The sequence below is a fragment of the Apus apus genome, chromosome 13 (assembly GCF_020740795.1).
Source record: "Apus apus isolate bApuApu2 chromosome 13, bApuApu2.pri.cur, whole genome shotgun sequence".
Lineage (NCBI taxonomy): Eukaryota > Metazoa > Chordata > Aves > Apodiformes > Apodidae > Apus > Apus apus.
The window spans coordinates 7,401,968-7,429,633 of record NC_067294.1 but is presented as its reverse complement, the minus strand read 5'-3'; the positions used below and the strand labels follow the sequence as shown (position 1 = coordinate 7,429,633).

At 40.0% G+C, this 27,666-nt stretch overlaps 1 protein-coding gene across 4 annotated transcripts in view; it reads right to left on the bottom strand.

Annotated features, from left to right (window-relative positions):
• SGCD (sarcoglycan delta) overlaps positions 1-27,666 on the bottom strand; it is a 321,460-nt gene that overhangs the window by 194,630 nt on the left and 99,164 nt on the right. For 3 of the 4 annotated variants that reach the window (XM_051631256.1, XM_051631255.1, XM_051631254.1), the window contains exon 2: positions 340-525. The gene's annotated coding sequence lies outside the window, so the exon portion shown is untranslated. Of the gene's footprint in view, positions 1-339; positions 526-14,084; positions 14,127-27,666 lie in introns of those variants that run through there. The other variant, XM_051631257.1, reaches the window with a different exon arrangement.

Genomic DNA, 27,666 nt, shown 5'->3' with positions numbered 1-27,666 from the left:
CTCTGACCCTCTGAACTGCAGACATCAGTGAAACACAAGTGGGGCTTTCAAAATGTGGATGCCTATTACCAAGCGTACATCAACAAGAGCAAAACACAACCATCAGCGAGCATTTTGTTCAACAAAGCACTTGATATAAACAAGTGCCCCCTCAAGCCCAAGACTTGAAAACACTTCACTCTTGATGAGCAATCTCCAAATTTTGGGAGAGCAAGGGTTATTTACAGAGGCAGCTACATATGCAGCAAGAAACATGAAGGCTGTTAATTATTCAAATTTCTCCATATGTAGATACTGAGAAAAGAGCAAAAATACACAAGCAGGGGGAAAATAACATACCTTACCAAACCTGAATGTTGGACGTAACTCGTTTCAGAGCAACATTGGTGTGAAGGTAAGTTCCTCAGGCGACCACTGACCGCAATTCCTTTCCGAGCTCCCCAGAGGCTCCAGCTCCCCTTTGTCTGTGTCCCTGAGGAAGATGCCGTGTTCTCCAGTATTTCAGAGCCTCAGCTGCAAAAGATGCTGTTCAGAGAAAGAAAAGATAAGAAGGTGTGGCATTAAATTCTAGGTTCAGTTGTTTGGCAGATTCAGAACACAGCATAAGACAACACTGGATAGGAAAGAAATGTCAAGGCAGGACAAATAGTCTGTGACAATCTGTCATGCGTGGCACCTTTGGAGGGCAAGCTTTGAATTCAAGAACTGTGGTGCAAAGCTATTCCTGCTTTATAGTACTTTAATAGTGTCCCTACACCAGGAAATGAATGCCAGTCTAGCAGCTTTTTGTTCCAGTCTGATAGTGTAATAAGTAATACACTTCTCTATAGGGAATATTTTAATTTATTATGACATTTCTGCAGAATAACAGGACTTTCATATTAAAAGCAGAGACAGTCTCAGTCTTAATACTTCATACTACTAAAATGGTTCTCATTCAAGGAATTCAATGGGAAGCAATGATTGTCAGCCCAACACATAGCAATGGGTTTCTGAAGTTCAGTCTGCAAAGCAATTATCAGAGACAGGCAAATGGTCTGTGGTTTTCTGAGAGACTGGGGCTTGGTAACACTATGTTTTCTAGCTCACTGTCACTGCTGGTGTTTCTGAGAGTGCAGACCCCAGCACTGAGCGTGGAAGTGGGAGCGTCCCTGTGGACACTCAGGTGAGAAGAAAGTAATGGAGGCAACAGATTGGCAGCAACCAAAAACCGTAAAGAAGCACCAAGAAGTCCAAACATTCATCACTGTCAGTGCATGAATCATTCCTAATCTCCAGAATATGGAAAAACACTCAAAGGACCACCCTTCTTCCATCTGGCCAACACAGCCTGCAAAGAGCAACCTGGCAGAGTAGACCAAAGCAGGTGAGGACCAAGCAAAGACCAGGACCTGATGTCCCTAGGTTGGATACACAGACATCACGTGGTTTGTGGCCTTAAACCAGGCTCAGAGACACTTTCCTAACATTAACCCAACACAGCAGCCACAAATGTATTCCAACTTTGCCTAGCGTGCAAGAAGAGCAAAGACAAAAAATAAGTAAAACCAGACATATTTATTCCTTAGATGTTTCCTACACAAGAGAAAGCCTGTGGCAGCTTGAAATACCACAAAATCCCATTACATCTTCACAAAACCAATCCTGAACTCATTTACAGGTTCTCATTAGCTCTTGGGCTTGCAAGAAGGAAGATTTCAGTAATCATTGTGCAAAACTGTCCATACTGCAACTTAGCACCATACTGTGGTTTTTTTTATTATTCTTATTATTTTGGGGGTTTGTTAATAGATTTTATTTTTAACAAAAGTCCACATAGCAAGCATGGCCACATAGATCACAACAACCAAATATATTCACTTGATTTAGCACTAATTACTCCACTGGGCTTTGTTTAAATGGTTTCTGTTACATATCACACATAAAGGCTCCACAAGTGGAACAGCTTATGAGATACCCACAACAGGAGTCAGGGTGGCAAAGCCCAGCCCAGCATTTCTTGGTACTTGTTTTTAGACCTTCTGCCTTTCTTGAACTCAGACATGAAGGACAAAAATGGACCTTCACAGTTCCTGTCCTCTTCCAGGCTAACCATGAAAAATCAGACTGCCAACTGAAATGGCTGCTGAATGACTTATGGGTATAGAAATGGCTGATGCTGCAGTAGTTTGTTCTGCAGGTAGCAGCAAGATCTAATTCTACTGCTTTTAAGGGATTTCTATCTCCTGAGACCACAGTTACAATTACTTTTTCATTTCTGCTCATAAACTGTAACGCAAAACAGCCACCAAGAAAATCAGTATTTTTGTGCATTAACTATTGCATCAGCTGGGTTGAGAAGTAGAAGTAACAACAGTAGGACCAGGTCATCACTGCAAGCTGAGTGCAGAAGCCTGACCTCAGTTTGGAAGAGATGCATTTTTGAAAGCTCCTATTTAGAATTGCTTGCCAATGTTCATCAGAGGCAAAACTCTTTGATAAGAAGTTAACACATTGCCTTAGTATTCTGCACAGAGAACTCCTGTACTGTCTGAATTCCTGCACTGCTGAGTGGATCACAAATTATAGTACAGGAATGCGCCTCCAGCTCTTGGCAAAGACAAAAAAAAAACTCACAACAACTTCACTCCAAAACGCTGCCATCATGGGAACGAGAGCACAGCAGCAGAGAGCTGGACAACCTTGCTGCTGAGCAGTTGACTGATCCAGACCAAAAGTGTAGAGCACTACAAGGATGTGGTAATGTGGGAGAATGGGAAGTAGCAGGAGGTCTGGACATGGATGCAGAGAGGAAAACAGCTTTAGCCATGACAAAATGCAATGACTGTGTTTCGTTCCCTTGTATCTCTCTGATACAAGCACTTGTTGCAAACATCCCTAACCCCTATGCTGCAACAAAACAGAATGAAACCTGTGGCCAGGACTCTGGTGAGCAGCACAGTGCAGATGCTCCAGCCAGAATGCAGGGTACCTCCTCCATGCTTTGATGATGAGCATCACACAAATACAGAGGGGCAGAGGCAAACTAGAGACCATACCAAGTCAGCAATATAGTAAGGTAAAAGGCCACTAACAAAATGCAAGGAAATCCTCCCTCATGAGCTACAATTTGTGTTGGCTCAGAACTTCCCTCAGGACAAAAAAAAACAAAACAAAACCAACCAAACAAAGATGCATGCCGGTCCTCTTGCCCAAACCTGCCCAATATTGCAGAAAACCCTTTCACATTCAGTAAGCCACTATTGACCTTTCGGTCAGTGTCCTAGCAGGCAACTGTTTTCCCTCTCACAGTCAAGGAACCTGGAGAGCCTATTACACATACTCCTCAGAGCTCTTTGACTTTGGGCAGCTCTGGAGAGCAAGAGAGGGGGAAGAAGAACTTGAGAAACCTGGGCTCTTGGTGGTCTGTCAGAGCCAATTCCCAAACCCAGAGCTCCAGGACTGTCCCACAGCTGCAGCGAGACAGACAACAGCATCCCTGATGAAAAAAAAACAACACATCAATTTCAGTCTGCAGCTGATGTAGGAGCTGGCACTGCTCCTATCTGAAACAAAACCAAGTCTGAACTTCCAGAAATGCCCACATACTACAAATCCCAGTTGCAATTAGTTTCAACTAATTTCAGTTAGTTTTGGTTGTAAAATTGTGTACCCCCAGTCTCCTTTGACCACATGTGTGGAGGTAAGTGCCAACAAATCACAAATTACTTTCATTATTCCACCACTTCAGATTTTTACATTCTGTTTCTAGAGTCCTGGATTAAAATATTCAGGTGCATTCCTAAATTAACACAGTTAAGTGGTATCAGATCAGTCTTCAAGACACAAAAACAGGCATATAGATGTTCTCATTAATCAGAAAAGGCAGACAAGACATTTTTCCAGTAAAAAGAGAGTATTTCCCTTGGAGGAGCCTCAGTCCTTTACCGATAGAAAGCATGAATTATACAAATAACTATACACTTCAGTGTAACAAATCAGATCAAATATTAAATTTGAAGATACCACTTCATCTTGAGATGTTCCCAGACCACAGATCAATGGAGGCTGGGTGACTCTCTCACAGGAAGCCTTGCTATACACCTCTGCCTTGTTATTATACATTTTAGGCATTAGCTATTGATCACTGTCTGTGGGAGGACAGGAGCCAGCTGAACCCTCATCTGACTCAGAATGGTCATCCTTGTATTTGGGTGTCTTACAGCTTAAGGTGCAGCTTGGGCCTTGTGGCTAGATATGCCAACATTGGTCAGCATTCACAACTTTAGATAGGGCAAAAAAGTATCTAGAAGCTGAATGATATATTTGCAAGGTAGTGTTATGGTAGAGTAGATATTCAAATCAGTAGTTTGTCATAAAAAATTAATTACAACCTACCTAATTGCAATTGAAGAAGTTAGTTGGGCATAGAAATTATAAAGTATTTAAAGAGTCTGATGACTAAAAAATAATTGAAACTGTCTCCTTATTTAAATATTACATTTCTCTATTTTTACTGGTAGCGTGACCAATAAAGAATCAGAACTCCACGTGTGTGTGCAAAACATTCAGGTATATCTAATGTGGTCATGTGTAGCCCCATTACTTTCCTCTTTCCCTATTAACTAAACTTGCATAAACATGTTTGACTAATACAGAGGAGCTCTACTGGTAGAGCCAGAAGAAAGGCTGTGAAACAGGCAAGGGAAAACATTTTTATTGCTAAGTATTTAACAAGGTCAAACTCTGTAAGCACAAGAAAAAAGATCCCACAGCAACCTCTGAACACAGCAGGGGATTATATCAATTCATTAGCAGGTATATCTTCTAATTGCAGCCTTGGACATTAGTCCCTATACAGCTGAGTAGGCAACAGCTGCTGCATGTTGCCACATCCTTAGGATTGAGCTCACTGTTTTCTACTGAGCTTCAGGACAGCAGGGCTTAATGCAATGCCACCATTCCAGCTTCAGATGACACCAAAGGCATTCAGTTTTCTCAAAGGATGTTCCTGACTCCTCACTGCTCAAATCCAAAGAGCAGCCCACTTCTACAGTTCATGGGATTTGTTCTTCTGTTCCTGCTGCATCAAGGAGCTGTAGGACTAACAACTCATCCTGTCAGCTCCAACTCTGGTAAAGATCTCACATTAATTTAGTGTAAAGGTGACACTGGTGAAGAAGTGAATAAAATGAGGCTTTGAGTTCCTCCTTCCAGAGGGCTAACGGTAAAAAATTGGTAGCAATGCAATCTTGGCACCTTTCCAGCTAGAACACTTAGAGCATTGCCCATGACTGTGTCCCAGACATAGTTTGTCATTCACGATTGCTTAGTACAAAACATAAATAAAACAGTAGTCGCCAGCACTCCTGGCACTCAGCTGTTTTGAGGCTTTTTTTCATTCCCTGCCAACAAAACAAATAGTGAAACAGCAGAACTACAATTCAAGTGATAACATCCGCAAGTAGGAAATTTGTTGGAGACTGGTGGTGTGATGGAGTTCCTCAGGAAATTAACTCGATTAAAGAATGCAGACAATACTAAAATAAAGAATATATTGACTGAGATGAATATAATGGAACACTGTGATGTTGCTCAACATTAGCACTGTTTTTTGTCATCCAAGTACAAACTAAGGGTATCCAGGGAAAAAAAACAAAACAAAACACAAAACTAAGAGCAGTGCTTAACCATGCTTGTTGTATGAACTATTCCCATCACAATAAAATTAATGTTACATTATGAGATTCAAAAGTATTATTAATATCTTGCTGGGTTAGAAAACACTAAGACATTGCACAGGTCTTGCTGCTGCTGCATGTGAGTGAATAATTTCTGAAAGTGGAATCAAAAGAACGCAGTGGAAATACTTCCAATCTGAAATAAAACACGCACACTGAAGAAAGGTACTTAGATTAATGAAGGGTGCTTCTCAAGTTCAAAAATATTAAGTTGTGGGCTAGTATCTAATTGTCTAGCTGCTAACACTGCATTATACTATTAAGTTTTGTTGTTTTTTTTATTATTATTATTACTTCTACTATTACTATGTCTGCTTAGACTATAAAGTAAGATCTCTCAGGCTCCTTAGATTTAGACATTTACATTTGCTCTTATACTGAAGCTCTTCCATGAGATTATAGTTTTGCCTGTAAATTCAGTTGAAAGCAATGATAAAGTTACAGCAAAGCCTGTGGCCTTGTCAAAGGGCCTTAAGCACATTTATGGAAAAAAAAATACACCACACAACAATGCTTAACTGAGTTTCTGCATTTAGGAGAGAATGAGTATCAAGCAGCTTGCACTTATCTGGTCAGATCTTCAAAATAATTCAGTAATGAAATAAACCCAGTTTTTCCAACAAGAGCTGTACAGTTAATATCAGAGGCATCTGCGTGATCCATTGCTGGTATCACAGTATGTAACTGGATTCCCTCTTACTCTATCTTAAAATGGGAAAATAATTAGGAAACAATCATTTCAGTCATCGTCAGTTAAAATGCAAGCCTTAAATTTGTCAATGCATGCTAGAATGAAGAATATTTTATGTTAAGTGGGGAAAAACAACTTTTTGATCCATTCCAAGATAAACTGCTACACATGGAAAGTTACTGCACTAAGATTCTTTTTGGGAAATATTTTCTATATTATCTAATTCAGGTATATTTCAGGATAAAGGAAGATGTTTATTACTAGAAGGTTCAAATCCGTTTGGATCTCCTTACCTCAGCTGATAACACGTAAGTGGATTGTATTACAGGATCAGGACACAAAAGAATAAGCTTTTAAAAAACATACTATACTTCTCTTTCTCTGTATCAAAGGCATTAGCTTGACTACTATTAACTTTAATCTCAGTTGAAGTCAGTGCATTTGTATTTTGCCACCCAAAATTGACTTCTCTCTATCTGCTTCAGACACTCTTGCACCTTTTTTTGGCCTCTTTTTTCCTTTATTTTTCTTTAAAAAAAAAGTAATAATTATTTTATTTTATTTTGGTTCAAGGACTTTCTATTTTGAAAACTTCAGTTGAAATTTCCTAACAGTTCTGGTACTGGCCTCCCTTTGTTGTCACTGAAACTGGTGAGATTTCTTACTGACTTGCATTAAGGTTGGTCATAAGAAACAACTGTCTTTGCTGCCCTAATCTGTCACTCTTCACAGACACTGCTTTGTGTTACTGCCATTTCTAACCCACTTTCTGTTAGAAAATGATTAAGTAAATGCACATCTCCATCTACTGTTAAATGTCATTGCTAAGCAAACCTTTTGCCCTTTGCTAAGGTTGTTTATCTCTAAAGTCTTTTATTTAACTCTAACTTTATTGTTTATCTCTGTGGAACATATTGGGATAAGCTGGTATACTAAATGTTAGAGAAAATACAAGTATATTGGATTCTGCAGCATCTGGAGGCCGTTTGGCTGTCAGTCATTTGTCAACCCAGAATCTAAGCAGCGTTTTCCACTACAAATTCAGATTGTTATTCTGTTTTGATGTTAAAAGGTACACACAGTGTCAAACTCTCATGCACTTCCTGGGAGTCTAAAATGTGATCTCCTTTCAGTGCTTGAAGCCAAGTTTAGTCATATTTGTAAAAACAATTGTTTCTAACCACTTTCCAAACCTTGAAAAGTTTTTGGCAGATACATTAGTGGTATCCTATGTGTTGTCAGTCTGAAATCTCACCCATTGGTGTAGTTTTACACAATTACAACTCAGGAGAAATGTAAGAGTGAACCGAGTTCATAAATGACACACAAAGGCAGACCTGATAAGTTAGCCTGAAAAGTATATAACATACACTGACACTTGAAAAGCACCAGCCTAACTTCTGAAATGTAGCTTTTCCTGGGTGGATTGTATATTTGAAGAAAAATAACCCCAACTTGAGCTGGATGTGAGCATACAAGCCTGGTAAATCTCTACAGCCTTTAAATGTTTTAATTTCAGCCACTGGTACAAAAGGGCAGAGCCAGGAGAATAGAGAAGAGGGGACGCAGAGGTCTGGCAGAGCATCAGGGAGGACACAAAAGTGAATGGATTCCTGCAGCTACTTATGAGAACCCTGAAGGCTGGGTGAATGCACTTGGAGAGCCAGGAAGCAGCCTGAGCAGATATGGGGTTGCAGGAGGATGCCAGATGTTTCTAGGTGTCAGGAGTCTGGAGAAAGCTGATGAAAAGTTTAAAAGGACCACAAGAAAACACAGAAGTGCTCACAAGCCCCAGAAGTTGGCCCTTTGATACACAGAGATCAATTGCAATTTGTGATTGCAAATCCAAACTCCCTTCAAGTCCTCACCCCTTTCCAAGCACAGACACTGCTCCAGTCTATGTTTTCTGGACCAGGTCAGCCTTACATGCTGAGTTACAGAAATCCATCAATAGTGAGTGCTAAGCAATGAACAATCCAGGATCCACGCAGAAGGCAGCTCTGCCACCGACAGATCTTGAGCTCATCCATGTAAACACCTCCCACTGTCTGCTCCGAGTAAGAAGATGGACTTTTCCAACAAGTCACCAAACTATCTGAAACACTCTCATCCACCCATAAAATAAGGCAGTGTCACACTGCTTCAGTCTGTAAAGGCTGGCTTCCTCGGCACGCTGCAAACTCTAACAAATGGAGAAGAAACACAGCACCCAGCAGGCTCCATGGCAGAGCCAGGCTGAACAGCAAGTACCTGAACTGCCTTCAATCCCACTTGGTGCTCAGCAGCCTCAGAGCAACCGTCTGATTTGTGCTGGAAACCAAAGCAGCTAAAAGTAGACTATCAGATGTAAGGGTCTTAGAATAACCTTGTTACAAAATAGGCTGAATTCTCTTCAGAAACAGCTCAAGACCCCTGACTCTGTTGGAAGTCCATGATTAGGAGAGCCCAGCCAGAAACATGTCACTGAGTCCAGACAGAGCTTTGCATGAGATGAAAAGACTTAATTCAGCCACTGTCCTCAAAAGAAGCCACACAACCTGAACCCCATCGAAATTTAGACATGGCCAAAGTATAATAATGAAATGTAGATTCAAACTATTCATAACAGGGCAGCATTTGAAACTGGCCTTACCACTGGTAAACATTTTCATCTTCTAGAGACATATATTGACATCTAGAGTTAGCAGTGCTTACCAGAACATTGCCTGTGCCATCAGGTGGTTGGATCCCCCCTCTTCCACCCACAGTTCATCACACCAGCAAGTGACTGTGTTCCATTAAAATTTCTTTGGAAATATAGAAACCATGCATGGGAGTTTAGTGTGCTTTGCCTCTTTTTAAAGTCCTTCTAAACCCCCAAATATCAATATCATCAAGAGTCCTGCAGTTCTGCATGTATATAAATCAATTAGCACAAATTCATCTCAAGGGTAATTTTTTTTCTGTCCACTCACCCTTAAACAATTGGATAATACAAAAAGGCCTCCAGCTATCTATCTGCATAGCACTGCAAACGTTTTGAACACCACTAAAATCAAGTTCATTGACCTGAATTTATCTCTTGTGTAACTTCAGTGACTTCAGTTGGCTTTTGCCAGTGATAAATGTGCCCACTGGGTTCTGAGACATGGAATGACTATGAAATCTTGTAGAAATTTGGATGTGGGCAAGCCTGTGCATCAAGAAACTCTTCTCATTACAAACCTTTGGCAGTTTGCAAAATGCTGCGCTTAGAAACATTTTTAACAGTTATAGACAAACTGCTCAGCCCATGATAAATGGTAATCTCTGAAGGCTTCAAGACTTGAAGTGTCTGTAGCTTTGGGTTTTCAGTGGGGGCTTTCACAACTTCGCTGACTAGAGACCAGTTTTCAGACTTCAAGTTTTCACGTGTGTGAGTATCTATACATGCACATTAGAGTCACTTCTACATTCTTCCCCTTTCCAATGAAAAGTAGTATTTTGAAAAGTCACCAACTGACACCATTCGAAGAAACCAAATTGCTCTTTGAAATTCCCAATTAAAAAAAAAAAAAAAAAAAAAAGACTTGAGAAAGGCCTAAATTCATACTGATGTCTGATGTCCCTGAAGCTTCTAAGTTTCAGAAGCCATGTGGTTTCTGACACTCCTTAAGTCTGTCTCACAAGCAACTTCAGAAACCTTGATGCAACCTCCTGAACTCTTGAGCCAACCTGAAGTTACAGCCATATGATCTGCTCTTCTGGAACTGAAAGCTCAGGCTGAATTTCACCAACTCTGACCTGCATTCAGAATAGAAATAGCTACATATTCCTACTAACTCATCTGTTCTTCCCAAGAAAAGCATTACTGCTCTGATTGCTCACTAAGCTTGAAGAATGGCACAGGAAGATAGCTCATGAACCTCACAAAAAATTGATGCACGAAGTAGGAGGCTGAAAAAACATGATCAAATTCTCAGCTAGTGTAAGTCAGCCTGGAGTTTTTTAAGTTGATGACTACAGAGCAATTTGTATCTTTTCAGATCCATACCACATTGTGGTTTTACAATCAAACCCACAAAGAGGTGTGACAATCACTATCCAGCAATAACTATTTTACAGGGGTCATTGCAACTACACACAGGCAATTATCCCAGTGCCAGAGGCTGATGAGAAGTATGCTTTTCTCTTTCTATTTCACTGTGGAAGGAGGACAAAAAGTAGTTAAAGTATATATTAATGGTTATTCAAATAATATACTTGATTACATCTATTGTAGAGTAGTTTCTTTCATGTTTTTGTAATTAATCCAGCCATGAAAAACAAATTTATGTCTACAGTTTGTATCATTATAAACTCAGCTCATTTGATGTGGAAAACCTACAGTTTAATTGCTTGATTTAGATTTGGCTGGTAAAATGTGCACTGAAACATTACTCTTTTAATTATGTTAATTTATAACTGAAAAGCTGAATTTACAAAGGCAATAACATTAATTATTTACTTGCCCATTAAGCTGAATGTTTATTTCCAAGCTAATTTGCTTCGTAAGCCTGTCAAAAAATCAAAAATGAGTTTATGAACTGATTTATACAGGAATGATATTGCTGTATCTCTCAGCAGGTTGTATGTGTTTAATGGATTGTTTTGATGTTCATTTCTTTATTTATAGTCTGTTACATATAGTATTTTCACAAGATTTTATTGATCCTTTGTAAAGATGTCAGTTATGATGCAGATCAAGCTCCTTTACTGTTTTGTACCCAAAACCCTTTAGGAAGTGTGATGGACTTTCACTGGTCTGTAATAATTTCTGAAGATTGCACCTCACTTGGTCATTTGAATGCTGACTGAATGGAGGGCTACGCTAGGTTAAATCAGCCAAAAAGGGAATCACACTAGCTCAGAATAATCTAACTCACAGCCAGAATAAAAAGGCTGTTAGGAAACAATACCTAGTAGCAAGGAGTCTCCATCACCACTAGTATTTTAGCTTCATTTCCATATGCAAGATCACAAATATATTCAATATTTATTTATGCTTATACTAATGCTTACAGAAGAATTTGAGTGTTACCTAATGTTTGATGAAAGACTAATTTTGATTGCTGTCTAGACAGAAACTCTAATTCCATTTGGAAATCCCTTTCAACTCCAACACAAAGCAGATACCTTCTCTTCCTGCTTATGTGCTTAAAGTATGTGACTTTCCCAGAGGGTGATCGTATTACTAAAAAGCTGCAGCAGCATGGCTATCAGCATGAGGCAGAACAGACTGACATGATCTTCATTTTTGCTTGTGCTTCTATTAAAGTCCTCTTTCAGAGCTACTAATAACTGGTCTGCAGAGCACACAAGGCAAACAGAATAAAAGGGCCAGTCCTGAGCCAGCACTCTCAGAGACTGTAACTAGTATGTTACATATTTATTTTTACAGGTGTCCTCAAACAGGATGTTTAGGTCTAAATTACAGCCTAAACTCCCAACTATGGTGTAATTGCATAGCAAGGGAAGGACAGAAGTGTTCAAGAAAGATAGGCAATAGGTCAGTGGACTTGGCACCTTACCTTACATGAGAATCACAGTTTAAAGCTTTGCTGCCCTTAATCTTTCCCTGCATCTCCTCTGCTGCTGTCTGCAGCCTGGCAGCAAAGCCAGTGAGGTGAAACGTGCAAACCTCTATCTCAGGGAAAAATCATCTGTCTTAAACTATCAACATCTCACACTGCCCGAAAGGCTGGATTCAAGACATGCAGCTGATTTTTTGATAACAAAACTGATAAAGGAAAAAACCCAACATCTGTACTTCTAATTAAGAATCTGAGGTTTGTTTGTCCATGCATTAGCTCCCACCACAGTGAAACAGACCTGAGTAAGGACCACAAGTTCATCCAACATTTGCCTTTTACAAAAGGATGCAGGACATTAATCCTTACACCACCAGAGTAGCCATGCTCATACCTCTCAGCACCACTGTCTTCTGAATACAAAAGAAACACAGCTTGGTGCTACACAGCATTGCAGTGGAACGAGACAGAAGTGGTGAGAGCCAGAACCCAAATCTCACCTGTGATACATTTTTTGACAGTTTAATTCGACCCTCCCAAAAATGACAAGGGGTGATATTTTGGGTGAACATGTTAAATCAGGTTGAAACTCAGGCTGTTGTAGCCAGCCCCGTGCCCACAAGCCGGACACGATGGGGGTGAAGGCTGTTGTAACCCCATCTCCATGTGCAGATTTTCACATGGCCACTTGCACAGAGTTTCTCTTCATCCTCCTGCAAGGTCACATACTTTGCATCCTTTCCAGTAAAACCTGATCCAAAGGCTGCTGTCATCACTGCAAGACTCCTTGTTTTATATATATATAAATATACATTAAAAATATGTATATAAATTAATAAATCAGCATTGCAAGCATTGCAAAGTTCATCCTACTGCCTCATTGTGCTCCTGGCTACATCAAATTTACAATAAACAGTCATGGAAACAACCATGTATTGCTTTGCATTATTGCGTATCTAGGACTTTGGTGCAACCCACTTCTCTCTGGGCATTTACTGACAGCCTGAACAGATTGGAAAGCCATCTATGTGGCCACAAATACAATGACATCCCTTCTACAGCTTTGCCTCAGAAATCTTTGACTTGTCTGAATTCCATTTGGAGCTTCTTCCTCCCAACAAAGTCCAGCCCAACAAGATAATAGCAAGGAACCTCTAAGTAGGGCAGAGGAGATTATTCTATGTGTAAAAATTTCTTAGTTAAAAAAATAAAATATAATTAGACCAAAAGCCAAAGTCTCAGAGATATTAATTATTCAGAAAGATATTGAATTAGTCAATACAAAACTCACTTGTGTAATGCTTCATTGAAAATTCAAAATTTTTTTTAAACTGTAACATAAGATATATCTCTTAGAAAAAACTTATTTCAAACTAAAAGCCAAGCCTTTTGTCAAAAAAAACCCAAAAACAAACAACCACAAAGAACCAATCAAACATAAAAAGAAAAACCACAACACAACAAACAAACCACTATTTAAAAGAAAGAAATTTTAATATAATCCAGAAGTTTTGTGTTTTTAGTTTCAGCCCAGAGTTTGCTGAACCTGGCCTCTCCCACACTATTATTAAGGTATTAATGATTTGGCACCAACCAGTGCCAACACATCAGCCTGCAAAACTCAGATCAGGTCTGGCATGAAGCAGCAAACCTTGCAGATAAAGACCTGGTATGAGGCAGTCCTGGTAAACAAGGATAATACTGCACGACAGACAACTAGCATGTGGTATTTTTAGTAACAATCAATGAAAATGCCTTAGACATAAATTTCAAGCCATTTAATCCTCTTAATTATATGCCATGGCATTTGTTTATGATTAGGGTTTCACTTTGTTTTCTATAGAAAATTCCCCATGGACTCTTACACTCAATGTGCTTTATAAATAGTTCTGTGAATACACTGAGTGTTAGGTTAGAGTTTAGTTATCACAATGCTAAATTATTCCAGCTGGGTCATTACTAATTCTCCTAATTTTACTATCATTCACTTATTACAGCAACGCAGTACCCTATGGATACCTTTATTACAGAGCATAAATCCAATGCTCATATAAAATGCTGGAATGTCTATTTTGCCATCTTTATGTAAAAGCTCAAGCAATGTTTAAAAATAATTATCTTTGAGACAACTTTTTAAAGGCTTACCTCTAGATTTCTGCCCTCTGTCCACATACTACACTTGAGGATGATGTTAGAGAAGTTTTCTGTATATGATAACACCACTGCACTGCAGACTATTGCCCAAGGCAAAACCCTTTCATAGTAAATACACTGGGGAAAGGGATGGTGGAGAGAAAGCAAAGAAGAGTACACTGCTGTACACAGCAATCTCCATTAAGAGAAAGCATTTACAAAAATAGACATTTAAAAATATCTTAACACATGTTCCCCTCCCCCTTCAGAGAATGTGTGCCACTGCATACATTTATTTTTTTTCTAACACAAGGATATGCTTGATTGGGTCTGGATTCAGAAAGCAATTTGTTCAGGAGAGAGCTTTTAGCACCTGCTTATAACCTGTCAGAGAAAAAGTTAAGCAGAACCTTCAGTATCTTCCTAAATCAGGACCACAACTGGTTTTATGAGTTCATAAATCCCTCCACATCATGCACCTGTGCATACAGATTTTGAAATGTTAGTTCCAATACCAAGGGAACTCTCTACCCGTCTGGACACCTTTAAGCCTGGGTGCAAGAGGTCATAACCCTGTTGGAAGCAGCTGCTCTGAAACAGTCCTAAATGTGCCAGTACTGTTCCCTCCAGATTCTCCAGGTTACCTCCCTTCTTCAGTAAAGCTGCAGTGTTTACCGAGTACAGGGGATCACAGACTAATACTAGTAGTACTAGTTTTGTTGTTTCCCTCTGGGGTTGCCTACATCCTCCATCAACACCATCTCACAGCAACTTGTTGGCCAGTCATTAGTTTGGGGGTCCACAGTGACATGCTCTGAGCTCTCCTGAAGCAGTGGTCCCTATACAGCAGTCCCTTATTTTGCCTGCAAGCAATTGTTGTTTGTTGTTGTTTTTTTTTTCCTTAATGACTGGGGCTTAACCACATTGGGAAACGTACTTTCTGGTCTACCATCCAAGCAACTAATGAAAATTATTAAGGCAGATCCTTCTCATATCCCATAGCCAAAATGTCCAAGGATGTTTGAGCTAAAAATTAATAAATTGCTCTTAAGGATTTTGTTAAAGTCAGGTATGTAGCCATTAGTAGTCAGTTTTTGGCCAGTGAATTCCTTAGTACCTGGGAATGTGCACCTCTGCTAACAAGCTTCTACTGATCCACTAATCAAAAAGCTTGAAAACTACCAATTTGAGCTCAGCTCACAAAGACTTTGCATCAGACTTCTGACTAAAAACAAAGTGCTTCTTCTTCTCTCTCTTTTGGATTAAGCACCCAATCAGAGAAGGAAATTAGATTATTCTGGGCTTAATACAGCATATTAGATAATATTTGATGCTTATAGGTATGTGCAATTTCACTAACGTGCTCTGTATCTTTTTGGGTATTTACCAAGCTCTGTTTCCCTTGCACTGTCCTCTGTGATGACAGGTACTATGTTTGCCTTCCTCCACACTTCTGACAACTGCCCTCTCCTCTGTAAGCTTCTGAGAGTCATTGTAAATAATTCAGTGGGTACATTTCGAAGGCCATACTGACCCAAATATATCACACTTATCTAAATATTCCTTATCTTGTTCTTGCCTTTGCTCGTAATGCCTTGTTACAGGGAACACTGTTATGGATCTGACACAATTATTAACCTTTCTGTGAAGAGCAGTGCAAAATAATGGCATTTGGTATTTCTGTCTTCTCTGTCTAGTCCGTTTATTTGCTTCCCCTTCTTGTTGATGGACTTTTGTCTTGCTTTTACTTCCAATGCTTCTGTAGGTAATTTCATAACCCTTTATAGCTGCAACTGACTTTGCCTCTTAGTCCTGATGTTAGCCTAGATGGTTGCATAAAAGGTGGTGTTCTTAGCCACACACCTCCTGCTTCCCAGGTTTGTTCCTTTCACATTAATGAAGAACTGCTGCTAGTGTAGCCATGCTAGTTCCTTATATTTATTTAGTAAGACTGCTACAAGGTTTAGATGTACTGACTTCAGGAGGGGCTTGGCTACAAACTTTGGATGCTTGAAGCCACAATATGCATCCCATGTGTGCTGCTCCAGCAGAGAACACATGCCCTACTACGCCAACATCTGTCTTCCCACAAAGCGATGCACAGCAGGATTGAATATCACAGGGGAAAGGGTTGAACAAAATGTCTCTCAGTTTTTTACTTCTTACTCCTCCTCTCCATATGCAGCAATTAGAAGGGATGTAGCAAACCTCCACATTTCCAGGCAAATACCCACTGTGTGAACAATCAGAAAATAGGATGGAGGTCTTCTAGACCCACAGCCCCCATTATCCTCTGCACACTGCCACAATCTACCCCCACACATCACTGAAGACTAAACTCTTCAGCTACACCAGATTTATACCTAACTCTAGGCTGAACCTCAAGAAGCAGTATGAGGTTGGTAGGATATTGCCAGCTTCCTTACTCTTAGTTAATGTATTTTCTCAAATTATTACTGCAAATTCCATCACAGAAGACATTCAAATTCAACAAAAATATCTAAAAATAACTGCTTTCTCTTCTTGGACTCTAGTCACTTAACAGAGCCAGGAACTAGCAATACATTTCATGTTCAGCTAAACGGATTGAAATGCTGTAAGTTGCATTGATTAGCAAAGCTTTGGCTTTGGATCTTGAATGGAATTCTGAGGAAACATATAGAGATCACTTAAGAAAATACATTTGAGAAGGAGACTGTATGCAGACAAAAATATACAGACATTAGTGCAGCATGACTGAGTAAAAGGATTGAGTGTGCCCCATTTTTGTTTTTTTTCATTCCTCAAGCAAGTTTTAAATAAATGGGTCATAAACTGGCCAGACTAAACATCTTCTAGATCATTCCTGGATTTCAGTGGCCAATCTACCCCTGCCCTACACTTGAGGTAGCCATACACGTTGCGCAAAATACAGTACCCAATAGGCATTGAGAATCTTGAGTTTAACCCTATTAAGGGCTACAGAAGAAAGAGGCTGAGAGATGGGACCTTCATGTGGAAGAACACATAGAGAGGCTGGCCCTGTCCTGGCAGTGGAAAACAGGGCCACACAGGCGAAAAACTACTTTTTAGTTTTCATGTCTTTGCTGTGGTACTCTCCTAAAATTACCTAGCCTTTGTGCAGTAGAGCCCCCAGATACCTCAGCTGTGTGGGATTTCCCCCCTCCCAACATTTTACATCCCAGCTTAAGTTCCAAAGAAGCTCAAAAGCTCACTGTCTTTTTTAATTCACTACCCTCTGCTCAGACACTTGAAAAAGAAGCTACGTGACATACCCTGTACTTCTGGTCACCAAAGTATCTGAGTCCTAAGGTTTCTTTCTATAGCCCACTTATCAGCACAAGTTGTTTTCCTCACTGAGAGCAAATACCCTTGTAAAAATGTCACACAACCAATTCCAATCAAAATGCCACCTGCCCTCCACCTACCTTGTCTTCACAGTTTCTCTCTTGAATATTGGATTTTGTACACCTTGGTCACAATCACTCTTAATCCTTTCTATTCTAATGAATAGAAACATGATTTTCTTAACCTCTCCTCCTAGTTTATAACCCCTGAGGCCTTTTATTATCCTCGTTAGGACTGCATCCATTATTAGTATGTGTAAGAAGACCAAAAGGACTGAACAATAAAGTGCCTGCTTAATACAAATTGTTACATGAATAACCAACACCTCCCTGCCCCCCTCCCATTCCAGCCCAAGGTTCGGCGTGGAAGGGCAAGTTGGCTGCTGATTTCTGCACATCACACAGTTTGACCAGGGCAGCCTTTGAAGCTGCAGGATGCATCACTCCTCCCAGGTGCACACTGCAATATTCATCTTTCTGGTATTTGTGCTAACTCATTACAGACACACATACAGACACGTGCATTTATATTCAGCACAGATAACTGAAAATTCACACCTGCCCATGTTCCGTATCAGACAAACTGCCCTCTGTCTGTCCATACACAGGCACAAGTACAAGTTCATATGCACACACACAGATGACAGACTGTTCCCTGCTTGTACACATAGAAATGCATCCACACAGCTGTAAGGACATGTTTAATACTGCTCTTACCAAGGAAAGAGAACACTGACCATAACCACTTTTAATATCAGAATTACAGATTAAGGCGACACACCAGCCGACCTCCAGTGCTCATGGGGGCTGACATTTGTTAGTTGTACAGATCTTTGAACACTCCACTGATAAGAAGTGTAGAAGTCTCTAAAGGATGAAGGTAAAGTCACAAAAATGCCCAGGGCATGGAAGATAAACACCTGGCAGGGTGTTTTTACGGATTATGCTGTATGATATTTAGAATTTGGAATCTGTCATAGCAGATCAGACAAGTGGTCTGTTTAGACCAGAAACCCAAATCAGACAGCAGTAAAGCAGATGCTTCAGGGAAGGGCTAGAGAAAGTCATGCAAATAGTTACAGGACAACTAAACCACCTGGGGTATTTCCTTCCTCATCTTGATTGACCAGAGAGTTGGCAGATAACCTGAAAAGGAAGAATTTCCTCTACCTCTCTCAAGCATCTCCCTTTCAATCCTTACCACTGTACCTTGAATGATCTCACCGCTGTGAAGTGAGGTCCAACCCTGTGGACTTCAGCTCTTGAGCTTTTGTCCTTGGTGGCACCTTGTTGCAGTTTGTCCTTCAGTCTCAGCAACTCCACAGCTCCCCCCACATCCGCAAAATATGAAATCACAAGCTCACAACCAACGTGCTGCTCTTGTAATAATTTGTTCACACATTAGTGAATCACTTTTAACCTGTTTGCATAAGCAAATATGAGGTATTTCATTATGGAAATGTATGCCAAAGCATCTTCCCACAGAGCTTCACACTGTCACAGTATGACATAGTTGTGTAGGGTCAAGACTGCAGTAGGTTTTACAGAACACAAGACTGCAACCTGTTTGTAATGGGTAACGATCTGTGCAAGTATGAAAGGTCAAAATGCATTTATTTGTACCTGACATGTTTTCTAACTATGTATCTGTTACTCAGCAGGTATAGCCAGTAGTAACAACCTGCAGAAGGAAATGATACTAAAACTGTAGCCCACGCCAAAGTTATGACTTTTTCTTTGCCATTTTTACCTATCAGATGATGGTTACTATGAAACATTATCTGCATATTTTATCATGCCTACATTTATGCTACAGAAGCAGATCAGCAGCTGAAAATAGCTTTGTATTCCTCTAAGAAATCTCGCTGTCCTTAAAGATCTTAAGCTGGTAGCTCTTTATCAGCATCTTATTTATCCAGGCAATTCCTGTGGTGCTCAGCTTCATTGGTGCTATGGGTGGGTGACACAGGCAGCTGTTTAACACTACTGGCCTTTGCAAAGAAACTGCAGCTCCAGCTTTGAAGAGCGAGGACACTCAGCTGCTTGACTGGGTTAGTGCTGAGGCATGAAATGAACATCTACAAGAATGCTATTTAGTGCCAAAATAGCAACTCAACAGCACAAGCAAGGCCAAACTTGCAGCTTCCTTCCTCACAGGCAGACCTCCAGCCTCCGAGCAGCACCTGGTACATGAAGGAGAAGATGAACCAAAACCCATGATTCTTCAAGCCTTTGACACCAAACACTGGTTATTTCTTTCCTCAATAAGTTCACTGTTACCAAGCTATTCCTCGGGCTGTTTTCTGCAGCTCTAAGTGCTCTCGCTAAACAGCCTGGCAAGGAAGACAAGAAGCCCCAGGACTCAGAGGCTTTTTGGAGCATACAGGTCACAACTGCCCTCTTCCAAAGCAACATGCCTGAAGATCCATCTTATGCTGCAGCCCTCATAGCTCTCCTGCTCAGTGCCACAGCAACAAAGCCCAGCAGCTCAGCAGCCCTGGTACAGAGACCAAAGAGCTGGGATTTCCAGGACATGGATTTCCAGGGCTTCTGATCTCTGCTTGAGCTGCCCATCAGCTGGATCACTGGTGCCTGGAGCTGCAGGGCAGAGGCAACAGCTCAACCAGGAATCTCCAAAGCTTGGGTTCAGCTACACTTCAAAACCCTAACAAAATATTTCAATTACATCTGTTTTGTGGTATGTTTTTTTCACTCAGTAAAAGAACAACTTTCCTTCCCCTCCCACCAACTAACCACAATTTTTACTTTAAATCAACTCTCTGAGGATGACTTTGAGTATATGCAACATAGCTACTTCTCATTACAACACTCTGGATGAGATTTCATACTGTTAGGAACTTAAAATAATGAAGAAGCTTCTTTCTTCTTGAGATACATGTTTGCATGCTAGCATAAGAGTTCTGCTACTCTCCCTTCTGTAGATGTAAGCCAAAGCAGCTCATACATGCTCCACATCTGCTATCTAGGCAACAGCAGAGATAAAGCTCAGACTAGAGGGGGCTATTATTAGGGCACATCCAACATTTTTTTGGCTGTAAACTAAGCAAATAATTTCATGAGCACTCTCCTAGTTCCTGAGCCACAAAAAATGGGGAAAAAGAATTCACAGAATTCCTGGCTGAAACAAGGTAATAATATTCAGTAATGATCAACATATGCTCTAATTCTTGCCTTTAGGATATAACTGGTATGGGAGAGTGAACATACAGGTGTAACTGGGCTATCACATAACCACGAAGATATATGAATATTTTTAAAAGTCTAGTTGACAGAAGCAAATGGCAAAGTACAGGCTTCTGAACGCAAAGGCATAAAAAAAAAAAAAGGTAAAAGCTTCTTTTAGACTTGGCTGCTGGTAAAAAAGGAAAACTTGACAGCCCTGAAGAGTGATCTATTTATTCAAAGTAATGCTGGCAGCAATGGTGCACATTTCTTCCATTGTGCTCAACCCTGTATCTATTTTCAGTTCCATCAGTAAGCTAAAGGTTAAAGCTATTTATTTAAACCCACACCCACATGTCATTTAAATTGACCCAAATTATTGTCTGAGTTGTAACCTCTCTGTATTAAAGTCCCCTCAGGGGCTGCTTCTTCATTTCAGGCTCAGAAAATTCCTCCCTCACAGGATAAAAGTGGGATAAGGAGCATCTCCAAATAGAAATGGAGAAGGAAAGTGGGTAGGAGGAGTTCACATTCAAAGAAGGCCTCTTGGTGCTGTGGATACTGCAGAAAATTTAATTTTATTAGACAAATTAGAGCATATATGTCAAAAAGCATATCAGTGATAAAAGATCTCATTGGCATTCCCTAAAAAAAAATATCAAAACCAAACCAAAACAAACAAAAAAACCCACCACACTACATGTTCTGCCTGCCTTTGTGCTGCAGCTGGAACAGAACACATCAAAACAGCCCAAAACGGAAAAGGAAAAGTGGTCTCACACAATCAGCCCACTATGGAAATAATTCTCTGCAAAGAGTCCTCTCAGTGCCAGAGGACTGGCAAGACTGAGGAGGAATAGGAGCTTCTTGCAGTCATGCACCAGTTAACACGAGCAAAGTGTCATCCCAGGAGTAAAATTACTCTCTAGGCTGATAGAAGGCAACGCAGCATCTGGCCTACAATATTTAGCCTTTTCTACACAGTTTAATGCTGTGTGAAGCATGGTAAAAGCAAAGCTTCCTTAGCCCCAGGAAGACAGCTGGCGATGAAACGCAGCAGGGACGCCATATGATGGAAGGCTCCTAATTACAAAATCTCTGTCTTGCCTGTCAGAGCAATCGAGCAGTAGCACAGGGTACCCGACAGGAGTCGGGGAGGATCAGAGATAAGACTTGAAATCCAACTCCAGATGCAAACTTCCCAGGCCTTTGAGTACAGCTGGCCCTTGGATCTAGCTCCAGCTTCAAAAGCTGTGGTTCAGCAAGGCTGGGATACCCCAGTGTTTAGAGCTTGTTCAACTTTGGCTTCTGATGGGGAGATATTCGGTGGAGAATTTCAGCACCAACAGACCAGACACCCAGTTCCATCAGCATGAACAGTAATCCCCAGACACGAAGATTCACTCACACCAACACAAAACACAAGGATGGAAAAAAACCCAAACAACTAAACAGTAACCCAAGATGTTTGAATTTCATTTGATGTTCGCCGGACACAAAAGAGGAAAAGGACTTTCACTTTCAACGCATATAGTTGTACTTCATTACGTACTGATATAGTTAATTGCTATTCAAGTACCCAGAGGCAAAGACACATTAGACTTTTTACAAGCTAAAAAATATTGTTAAATAAATCAGTATTATAGAGAGGAACACAAACCCCACCAACACTGTGAAAGCAAGTCCGCAGAGACCTGAGGGAGGTGACTCCATGGTGACAGACAGACCAGCACTGGTATCTGCTAGAGCTGATTAAAACTCACTACCTTTATGCTACACTTCAGTCACCACTGTGACTACAGAAACCCTCTGAGTCTCCTAATAGCAGCATCTCACTGAGATCATTGCAGTGACATGAAGGGCCACATGTCAATGAACTTCTAATTCTGCAATTTCCCTCCTCCCCTCTTAGCTGGTCACTGAAGCTCGGCTATATCAGTGCACTGGCATCATCAGAATAAGGGCCCTACCGTCTGCTGGGAGGGAATCGAGCTGTGGTATTTTCAGCTGTACTGCCAGCATGTTTCTGCAGTACCATGGGGAGGGGGGGGAAACCCAACAACAACCTGGAAGAGCTAGCTGAACTCTTAAATATAATTAAGCTCCTGCTAAACCGTATGACTTTTGCTAAATTTGAAGCTCAAACGACAAAACTATTTTATCAGCTTTATGCTGAGTAAGAAAGGGAGAAAGAATTAGATTTTCACAATTCAGTAGGAAGCAACCCCAGCCCTGCAGAATCAGCATTATCCAGACTGTGCATGGGTGTCAGAGCTGGATACCTACTCTTTCAGACAACAGTAGATGGATATTTGAAGCTACTGCTCAATGGGCTTAAGTAATGAGCAGTAAATTAATTCATTAACATTTGCGGCACAGCTGATGAAAAACAAGTTGGATCTCTTATACTGTACAAGTTTTGGTGAAATTTGACAAGTGATGCTTTTGGTCAAGAGACAGAAGCACCTAATGTCAGAGACTTCATTTATGACCACTTCAATTCCAACCAACGTTTGTTTCCTGCGAGAGTAAAGTTTTCATGAATTAGGGCTAAATTTGATTAATCTTGATTAAAGTTACAAAGTTAACAAGTATGTGCCTAGAAGAAAGCCTGACAAAACCTTCTGGTCAGGAACTTTAATATATGTGTTTCTTAATTATGCTAGAGCATTATAACACCCAAACAGCTCTAACTAAAATTAGTGCTGCTGTTTTTAGAAGAATAAACAATAATAAAGAAGAACTGTTAAAAATAGTAATGTAACGTAGTACTAAGCACAAAATAAGTCAGTCATAGACTTGTATTTCAAAGAAGAAAAATAGTCACAGAAACTCTCAAATAGTAAAACACAGCTGATAAGCCTTAACTCTCCACAAAATTAAATTACATTAAAAAAAAGAAAATTAAAAAGCAGGAGCAATGAGCTCTGATAGGGAAAAATATTAGGGAAAATTATTGAATTAGCATATCAAAGGAAGGAGACAGAAGAGAAATCCAGAGGGTAATACAAAAGAAAAGTTTAAGGGACACCTTGGGATAAGTTTTCTTTGAACTATTGCACTTCCTAAAATAATAGGAGGGCTATCTAAACACATTCATCAGACATCACATTTATTGTACTACACTTTTACTTACAGAAAATTCATTACATAAGTGGAGAGTAAGCACTTCTGGGGAACAGGCCTAATTAAGCAACTCCTGTTGTGTGTGGAATTAGCATTAGGGACGTAGAAGGCCAAGTCTATATCTCAGACCCTGGGTTTGAACCCTGGCCTCACACAATCCTTCAAAGCAGAGCAACCTGGTGATGACTGCAATCTTTACAACTAGTGTATCTTATTAAGCTAACAATAGTGTCAGTGTCCTACATGTCATCTCTTCCCCCTTCTTTCCCATTTCCATAGACTGTGTCTTCCTGTAACATCAGATGAAGCAGCTCCAAGATCACCAAAAATTGTTACATTACATGCAACTAGCAATATTTCATTTTCTATATGTCCTGGGACAAAAAGCTTTGCTGGGCCATTAAAAAAGCATAAGCAAACCTTGAACTTGAGGACAATTAATCAACCATCATTTTGCAATCATTTCTACAGTATGCTGCAGGTGCATTTCCTTTGTGGGGACATCACATTTGTATGTCACAGAGATGAACCTGACTTTTTCAGCAATTCACATCACAGTAAATGTTTAAGGAATAATTATTGGGAAGACTAGAACAAGTGGCACCAGCTGAAGAGATGTCCAGTTTCTACAAAGCTAGATACTACTCAGGGCTGTTCAATAACAAAATTTGCCCATGATACGCACAACAAAACTGTACCAAAGAGGCTCCTTTGTTCCTTTTTTTTTTTTTGACTGTGCTGGAAAGGTTGGGATTTTGTAGTTGACAAGGAAATCCATACATAGCGTAATGCCTGAGGGACTGCTTAGGCAAGGTCTCTGAGAAGGATAATCCTGCTTCCTTTCCTAAAACCATCCATGTATTATCACAATGCAGTATGACTTTGGCACATGCTTACATTTTTAGAGATTCGAGATCTGGAAGTATTTTATCCTGTTTCATTTTTTTGAACTTTAACTGAGTTAATTTTACCCCAAGCTGCTCTCCTTTCCCAGCCCAGCTCTGGGATCACCTTGCAGGTGCAGTGGTGCATCCCAGGAGGGTCTGCTCACCTGAGCTCTTCTCTATCCAAAAAGGGTAACTCCAAATGAGTAGCAGTAGATACTAATTTCTGAACTTCATTCTCTAGTGTATGAGATGATACAGGCATCTGCAGATGACTGATCTACACCCAATAATCAAATACATGGCAGATACGATCTTTAGATTAAATTCAGTCTGAAAGTTTAAATAGAAGAGGAAATCAGATAATTAAAGCCGTGCCCTTAGTAACACATTTTTTAAAGTGACAAAATCTATAAAAACTTCAAGCAGAAACAAAGTGCAGCTGAAAGAGATTCATTGAAAACCAAATTAATACTTTAATTCTGTCAACATGGAAAAAAAGTCTCCCAATGAGATGAAGTTCAGAATGAGTACCAAGCACAGTGATTTATTGCCTTTTCTCCATAATTTAAATTACTGTTTCTTTAACATTCTAAATTCCTTACATAGAGTTTCAGTCTGTTTCTCAAAAAGGCAGCAGCTGCTTGTACCTTCAGTGCTCTCTCTAGCGCTTCAGGAAAAGAAACATTCCACTGAAAAAAAGCCAGTGTTTTTCCAATAGTTATGTCAAAAATCAATTAGGCTGAAGCACTAGAGGTGGGATTAATAAAGCTTTCTGTGCCTCTGTAGCTCTGCACTTACTCTCTAAGCAGCATGAGTGGGCTCGTTTGCCATGCAGTCCCTCTAGGAATAACAACTTTCAAACAGTGCAACTAAAGATACATCTGTATTTGTAAGACAGCAGAAGGCTTCCCAAGCTAGATCAGCTGGTCAGGGCAGTATTTTAGCTACACATGTTTTTTACAGCCTCTTACCTTATAAAATGCTTCCCCTTAAGCATATCCTCTCAAAAAGCAGTAAAAAGAAAATAAATAAATCTCAGGCATTTGCCTTGATTGCTTCAGAGTCCACAGCAATCACTATATGGGAGGTTGCCAAAATCGCAGTCTTAAGTGAGTGAAGATTAATTTTTAAATTAACATTAATTTATAATGATTGAGTGATTTATCATGTTCATATGAATTGCTCAAAATCAAAGTTAGCAGCCATAGACAGATCCACGTGTCAAAATACAATTGTAATATTTACACCAGCAGATAAGGTATCCTAAAAGCAACATTTCATGGCAAGGGGATAAGAGAGAGTCAACACAAACCAGCCATTGTCCCAAGGTACCACAGAATACATAACCAACAAAATGGCAATTCCAGTAGGCACTAAAAGGCCTCCAGAGTCTTAATGGCCAGTTATGAGCTCGATTCAGTTCAGAGTCAGATATCTTATTACACAGACAGGTCAAAATCCTCCACCCTCAACATCAACTGTAGCCTGTTAACATATCCCTTTTTACACTATGATATTTATCCCAATCTTTAAAATAATATACAAAAATACGGGTCTTAATGGGCTTGCCTTTAGAAATTCAGAAGCTTTTCTGAACGTCATGCTAGAGATAAAATTTAGGTTCTTTCTGGTGAAAAAAGTCAGTGCAAGATAACGAACCATTCCCATACAAAGGAGCATTACTTCCGGCGACTTCAGCAAGGGTTTCACTGAACAGGAGCATTTCAGAGACTCATGTTGTTCTTCTATGTAAAAATAATCTCTATTCCATCTGCAAATCTCTAGTCTTAGCCTCAGTGTAACAACTGCATCTCCCACTCTATTAAATTGATTCTGAGATGCAGTGTATTTAGAAAACTACTTAATAATTCAGTATTTTCTTATAGCCAACTTAGAGCATCCCTTTCCAGAAACAATCAACATTGTGGGATTCACTCTGGTATACTTACTCAGGCACAACTAGACTACGGGAATATGGGAATAAAGCAAACAAAACTGGCACTTCTTAAATCAGAATTATAATTTTATGTAATTGGCTCAAAAGTTATACCCCAAATGAGTCAAATATTTTAAGAATCTCCCCTTAAATGCTGGATCTGAGCTCCTGACAGTTATGTCACCTCACTGAAGGTAACAAATCCATATGGATTTCTACACTGCTTAGGAAATGCAGAAGTAGGAACTTCAGCAAGAAGTCACATATGTGTAACTGAAGGTAGCACTTAAATCTTGTAAGGAAACAAAGCAACTTTCATGTCCAAGTCTCAGAAGAGCACTACTGGAGCTGTTTGCTCTGCTCAAGCTACGTGAGAAGAATCAACTACACATACATGCTCCTGCCCCTCAGAGACCAGAGATCTGCTGAGTGTGCAAAACTATCGCTGGCTCCACTTAACTAAAAACAAGCTCAGAACTGGTCAAAACATGGGGTCTTTAAATAACAAACCGCAAAACAAAGAAAAAATGAACTTAGGACTTCATTGAAATCTTCACATGTCCCATCCCAAAGCCGCTTGATGACCTTTTGTCCATTCCTAATCACATTTTAGTCATATCTACATTCAGATGCTTTTCTTTGTTTTGCTCATTTAAATGTTCTCCAAACAGCTAATTTGTTTGGATATTCAGGCAAATTGTTTCCATACCTCAAACAGATGCATTATGATGCCAGGCACTAGGATTTGAGAAGAAATATGCAGCATCCTGAGACTCACTAACTCAACAATAACCCACTTCATTTGCAACCAGCCCACGAGAGCTGCACGTCCCCAAGTGTGTCCTGCTGGGTCTACCACTCGTTTTCACAGCCACCCGCCACAGTCAGCAGCTCCTCTGCCCAGACACTACTGGGCTTTGATCTACCAACCAGCCCAGGCTCACACTTCATTTTCAGGATGTGAATTCAAAGCTTCTATTACAGATGTGATTTTCAGTATTAACAGTTGTTCTTTAATATGAATTAAAGAAAAAAAAAAAAAAAAAAAAAGCTTGGTTTAGAGTAGGAGAAACATCCTGACAACTGGATTCTGCATGTGGGAGATACTCTGCTGT